Raw genomic sequence first — 7,500 nt, 5'->3', positions numbered from 1 at the left:
CTTCAGCCTCTTCTTTACATGTTGTCCTTTGATTTTAGTTTGTTGTTATTATTTTGTTCAGAACTTTACTTTGCGTCTTCATGGATTAGGACAGACATTTAATTTTTTTAATAATCTACAGAGGCCTGATAGAATTTAAGCTTTTTTATTTTTTTTTTTTTTTTTTTTTTTTTTTTTTTTGTGAAAACTACAAAGTGATGGAACACGTTAAGACCCAATGCTTTATTAAAGCTCGAGCGTTGAGGATAATAAATTTCGTTTACTATATTCTAATAAATTCTAAATGTTTTTTCAAATAACATATGTTTAGAAGAATATTTGTCCACTGAAATACTCCTAACGAAATTAGCTACCCTGAAGTCATTCATTAATATATTTTAATAATTTTCCTTTATTTTTTCATATAACATATCATGTTTAGGAAAATATTTGACCGTTGACATACTCTTAACGAAATCAGATACTCCGAAATAATATATATATATATATATATATATATATTATATATATATATATATATATATATATATATATAAATAGATATATATATATATATATATATATATATATATATATATATATATATATATATATATATACTATATATATATATATATATATATATATATATATATATATATATATATATATATAAATATATACTATATATATATATATATATATATAAATATATACTATCTATATATATATATATATATATATATATATATATATATATATATATATATACATATATACATGCATACATATATATAATTTCATCTTGAAAACTATCACTGAATTATTTACATTATACTTCTTTTAAATTATGTTTTCCAGTGTCATAAAACGACACAATCTTTCTCATTTAGATGTACTTCAGAAAATGCTCGCTACATCACATCCCATTTTATTGCATCGCTTCATTCCCGGAATCCGTAGACTCCATAACACAAAATGAAAAGTTTTTTATTTATGAAGTACGATCCACTCACTCAAAAATAATCATTATGACGACATTTGATTAAAATCACTACCGGGATATTGCCAGCCATTTTGAAGTATTTCTCCATTAAATAAATTTAAAAGCCACTTTCATTCTAATCTGTTCTGCTGTTGTGAATCTTTGTTAGTTTTCTCTGAACTTCGACGTATTGCGTTGAAGTCAGTTGAAGAGATTGAGGATTAATGAATCCACAATTTAATTAGGAATATTAGGAGAACGATTCATTTCCTCTGTAGAGCTGGAGAGTTCTTATAATCAATAATTATTATATACAATATACGCTATATATATATATATATATATATATATATATATATATAAATATATATATATAAAATAAAAAGAGCGCATAAAAACGCCAAATTATAGAGAGAAAAATACTATATTTCAGAGACTGATGTCTCCTTCTTCAGGTAGATGAATGAGAAAAGTTACAGAAAAGATGGTATTTATACTAAATGCTTTAACTGACCTTAATAAGAAATATCCTGTTCCCCGTAGATTTATGATAGCCATCCGCTCGCTAAAAAGGTTAGATGTTTTAATAAGTAGATTAATTGGCCAAGACAAAAAGAGCATTCAACTATTAGGGAAATTTAAAGTAATTAATCCTAGACTACCCTACTTTTATGGCCTTCGCAAAACTCACAAAGACAATCTTCCATTCAGACACATCGTTTCATGTGCCAGAGCTTTCAATTACAAAATTTCTAAATGGTTAGCTGGCCTCCTTTCCCCTTTTCTAGGCACTTTTTCCCCCAGTCTCATTAAACATTAGGAAGATTTTTGTCACAAATTAAGAGACGCACAAACACCACTTCACAACATAAAGCTTTTAAGCCTTGACGTGGATTCCCTATTCACAAAAGTACCAGTACAGGACGTTTTTCAGTTTTTGAGTGAAAAATTATCCCCTTATTCAGATCATTTCCCATTGGCGCTTGACAAAATAATAAAGTTAGTTGAATTATGTATATCTAATAACGTATTTTCATTCGGGGAATCATTCTATAAGCAAAACTTCGGGTGTAGTATGGGTAGTCTGTACATGAAATACTTTGAAACTACATTAATAAATGCATTAAACCCAAAAACATGCTGTGGATGAGATATGTAGATGATATTCTTACATTTTGGGATAATAGGTGAGGCAATTTTAATGAATTCCTTTCAAAATTAAAAGCATTAGTGCCCAGCATCAAATTTAAAGTTGAATGGGAAACAGACAACAACATTCCTTTTCTTGATGTTTCAATAATCAGAGACACGACAGAATACAAATTTACCATATACAGGAAACCAACGTTCTCACATTCATACATTCCCTACTTTAGCTATCACGACATTCCTATCAAGATAGGCATAGCCAGCAACCTATTCTGAAGAGCCTTACGAATTTGTTCCCCAGATTTTCTGGAAAAGAATTTGAACTAATTCGTAAGCAGCTTTCGTCTTTAAAGTATCCTGACCATATAATTGAAAAAGCAATTTACAAAGCAAACGTAATTTTCTACTGACCCCCTCAAGACAAGACCAGAGACACACTCAACAATAAAATAAAAATTCTACACTTGGACAGAATTAAGATGGTGACCCATACCCTCGGAAAATCTAAGCCTTTTGCATTTACTTACCGAAACACCTTAGCCAAATCCATGATTAACGTCCAACAAAAGACATCCCCCAAAGACACAGGCGTTTACGAAATCCCATTTCCTGAACTGTGACCAATCTTACATTGGATTTACAGGAAAATCACTTCCCCAGAGATTGATACAACATAAACGGTCAGTTAAGTATGGACAACAGAACTCAGCTATTTTCAACCATATAAATGAACATAGCCATAGAATAAACTGGAATTCATCACATATAATTTATAGCAGCAACTGCCGGTACAAGAGTCAAATGATGGAATCGGCCTTGATTAAACAGAGATAGGTAATGAACATCTCAAAAGGAGTATGAGATTCAGATGTCATCGATAAGATTTTTATTCAACCAACACTTAAGAAGATTAAAGGAAGATTATCAGTGGGAGTGACCTAAATTGGCTTACCTGTGGATGGACCTCTTGGTATAAATACCATCTTTTCTGTAACTTTTCTCATTCATCTACCTGAAGAGGGAGACAGCAGTCTCTGAAATATAGTATTTTTCTATCTATATTTTAGTGTTTTTATAGGCTCCTTTTATTAGATGGAATTCTGTTGTAACAGAACATTTTTACCAATCACACACACAACACACACACACACACACACACACACACACACACACACACACATATATATATATATATATATATATATATATATATATATATATATTATATATATAATATATAATATATAGTATATTTATATATGTGTGTATTATTGTGTGATGCAGGTTTGATGAATTAATCTACACACACTCGATCGATCGATCGATCCAGAGAGAGAGAGAGAGAGAGAGAGAGAGAGAGAGAGAGAGAGAGAAGGCAATAAATCTCATATCTATGATGGAATGGTAACTCGTCGTCAGGTTCCTTAGTACTCACTTATGAAGACTAATAAAAGAGAAAGATGGCCCTTGACGAACCAGATGGACTCTTCAGAAAGGCGCGTTTTTTCTCTACATAATCTAGTACTCAAATAAGATAATTGCGGTTTTCCTTTGATGTCCTTAAAGTAATCTCACAACGTTTTACCACATAACATATATTTCCTTGACTAAAATGGATATACCGCATAACACTTTTGGAATATATTTCCTTGACTAAAATGGATATTTTAAACATATCATTGCGTACATGTAAAATTCACTGGCAATTTTTACCAGGCACATACGTCACTGTAATAGCCATAATGCCCTCTTAAGTTCTCGAATTCTTCGCCCTTTTTTAGGATACGCTTGTCACTACAAAGCCTTGAGATCCAAGTTCAAAGAAATATGAAGAAATCACGACGAGGTCACGTTGCCGACCTGACCACCAGAAGGATAAAAGTCTATTCCCTCTTGTACATATACGTGTTTATATATATATATATATATATATATATATATATATATATATATATATATATATATATATATACATATATCTGTTGTTTTTCAGATATATTCATCAGAACAGGATTAGACCCATCCTCACCATAGTAGCAAAGTTGGCAGCCGTTTTCATTGCTTTTTAGGCTGAAATATTCAGGTAGAATCTACTGGTCATTTTTACCAGATACATGTGAAATTGTAAATAGCCACAATGCCCTCTTACATTCTCGAATTCTTCGCGTTCTTTCAAGATTTATGCTGATTTTTATTTTCTCTAATGAATCATTCTTGTTATTGCATTAGGTTGTATTTACTCAGAGTAACAAATATTTCAAAAATCCATTATTTTCTCTCGTCGATCAAATTTCAATTGAATTCCTTTACGCCTTGAATGGGACAATTTCGCCCGAAGACTTTCAAGCAAAGGACAACAGCTTTCAACGTTCTCAGCTCGGAAAGCAGGCTGGAAACGTTTTCCAAGGCTTATCCCCGAAGAAACGTCCACGTTTCTTGTCAATTAGAGCGATTCTGGAAAGCGGTCTCTCTCCTCATTGTTCCAGGAGAACCACTCGACAAGAGTCCTGGAAGTGGAACGAATAAGCAAAATTATTGTTTTTTGGTTTTTTATTTAATATCATAATTATTTCTTCGTTTATGTGAAGAAAACACGATTTCGTCTTAATCAAGTATAAATGTAATTTACTATATTTTCTCTCATAAAATAAAATAACATATTTAGAATGAATCAATTGTGTTATGGAGAATGAAAATTTAGAATACGTTTTATATTTCATATGAATATATATATATATATATATATATATATATATATATATATATATATATATATATATATATCTTATATATGCATTTACGTATTAGTCTTTCACTGCTGTTGGAATTCAGGAAATACTCTTGTGAAATCTACCAAAATCCGGGAATGAAAAGAGGTTTGCAAGGCTGCTATTCCAATACATCCATTAAGATATAAAGAAAATCTCTCTCTCTCTCTCTCTCTCTCTCTCTCTCTCTCTCTCTCTCCTGATACTTTTCAATCCTTTCCCTTCTACACATGGTATTGCGACATCAATGAGTGGTACCTTCCTCTTAATGTTGTCAATCAACGTCACGTCTGGTCTATTGGCACATATCACCTTTTGTGTATTGATACCACAGTCCCCGATGATATTTGCTTGATCGTTTTCTATCACTAATCTCCTCCCCATTTATACTCTGCCCGTCATATTTCAGTTCTCAAAGAGGGAAGGCGACCTTTTTAACTATGTTGACATTTTAACATAGCTAAATTATAGTGTCTGGTGTCACATAAATTAGGAAAACGTAAGGAAATCTTTAGATTTTTGTTGATTTCCAAGAAATATTTCGGTATGTGGCGTCATATCTGTAGTATGACGTCATCATCCATTTAGCAAATTTCAATTACATCTTGAATCAATATGAAGAAGAGATTTCTTTGAAGAATTGTAATTACAGTTACCTTAATAATGTGTAATAAATAATATTTCAAATAAATTACAATTACTACAAGCCAGCCTTCATCGCACAGCCGCCCAGGTGTGAAGGGGGCGTGGTCTAGGCAGGCAAGAGATGACGACAAACCGATTTCCTTCGTTCCAAATGTAACCACCTTAGTTATGGGCCTCTGTAAGAGACTCACCTACCACGACCACCAGGGGGGGCTATAAAGAACCACGCCCGCACCAAGCATCAGGAGACTTCTCGTACAGATGAGTGGGGATGCCGCTACCTCTCTCTCTAGATACCTTGGTTCCTGGAGGACTGCAGGATTGGTCTGGAGGTATGTAAGGAACTGCGGGAGCCCTGGGTCTGTGAAAAGGTAGGAGGCTTAAATTCTTGTCCTGGCAGGACGTTATAACCTCCATAGCATAAACCTTACAGCGGTGAGGTCGGGTGACTCTCGACCAGAAAGTAGGAAAGAACATCTTCACGTGGTTGAGGCTCTCCTTTGTGACGAATTGGTGCCTGTCAACCAGAGCTCCATAAGGAATCTCATCCTCGCGAATGATGGATACCTGCGCACCAGTGTCATCGAAAGCTCTAAATCTCTCTCTCTCTCTCTCTCTCTCTCTCTCTCTCTCTCTCTCTCTCGTTGAACATTTCTGTTTTAGCAGTATATAATTTCGTTCCATTCCAATTTTGACCAATTCGAAATCTACCTTGTGCAGACCATTAAAATCATGCTGGGGATCTTATCAACCCACTACACTAATTTATCTTTATGGCCAGTGACCCGAATTTCGATCAAATCATCAAAGCTGAAAAGATCTAAGTGACCCGAATTCATCTGGCCGGAATTCGAATCATATTGGTTTCTTGAGGGTTCACGGAATTATCAGAGTTTATTGCAGTTTCTGTTTTGTTATTGTTTTTGTTTTTTCGAAATACGAGATCGTTCTCAATTTTCATATCTTTCGAAAAGATTTTCTAGGGGCAATGAAGACTAATTGCCAGGTAAGACGTCTGAAAGATTGCCTTTGTTTACTTTTTTATGACAATACATTCTTTTTTTTCAATATATCCGAACTAATATCGTTTCCTTTATAAGGAGATGACGCAGCAGAGTATGAGCCAGAAATCGAAGAGCAATTTATTGCTAAAAATGGAACCTTTCTGAATAGTCCGCTTCTGAAATTAATTGTCTTTTTTTTCTGTCCAGGATATGGCTTCGACTCTCTTTCCGTTCGTCTTTTGTCTGCCGGATATTCCGAGTGACTGTGACGCTCTATCGCCTCTCTTTCCAGGCAATTTCACGCTTACCTAAATGGAAAATGGAATGTTCAGCTGCGCCGATGATTGACAGAAGCACAGCGTAGCTTTGTCTAAGATATTTAGTGTCACGGTCGGGTTGCATTGACCAAATCAGGAAATAAATATATATTTAATTATGCGGAGATATTTGTAATGGGAAGGACTTCAGTGTACATACGTACACTCTCCTATATATTTAATGTGTTAATATATATATATATATATATATATATATATATATATATATATAAAGTAATATATACATACACTGCAGCAGTACAATCTACAATTGACTCTACGTGCGTATTGTGTACGCATGTGTCCCGCGAGATATCTGACAACGTTTGTGAAGTCTTCAGACCTATAGAGCGACACAGAAAAACAAGGTCAAAAATGACGCGTGTTTATCCGGGACACTCTGTACAAATGTTTTTGCAGGTCACTGTAACAACAGCGATGTTTTCAGACCAAATTCTATTACTTTCGTTTCGTATATAAAAGATATATTTCAAAACAATCCTGTGACATAGAGCGCGGGACGGAAAATTTCCTAAATAAAAGTAACTTTTGGTTTTACGAGTTTTTTTTTTTTAACTCAGAGTTTAATCGTAATAAAACGATGAAATGAATGGTTATAAAACTGAATTGAATGTTTGGAATACTTAATCTAA

Source organism: Macrobrachium nipponense, chromosome 23, assembly GCF_015104395.2.
Source record: "Macrobrachium nipponense isolate FS-2020 chromosome 23, ASM1510439v2, whole genome shotgun sequence".
Lineage (NCBI taxonomy): Eukaryota > Metazoa > Arthropoda > Malacostraca > Decapoda > Palaemonidae > Macrobrachium > Macrobrachium nipponense.
Note: the sequence above shows the minus strand (reverse complement) of the source record.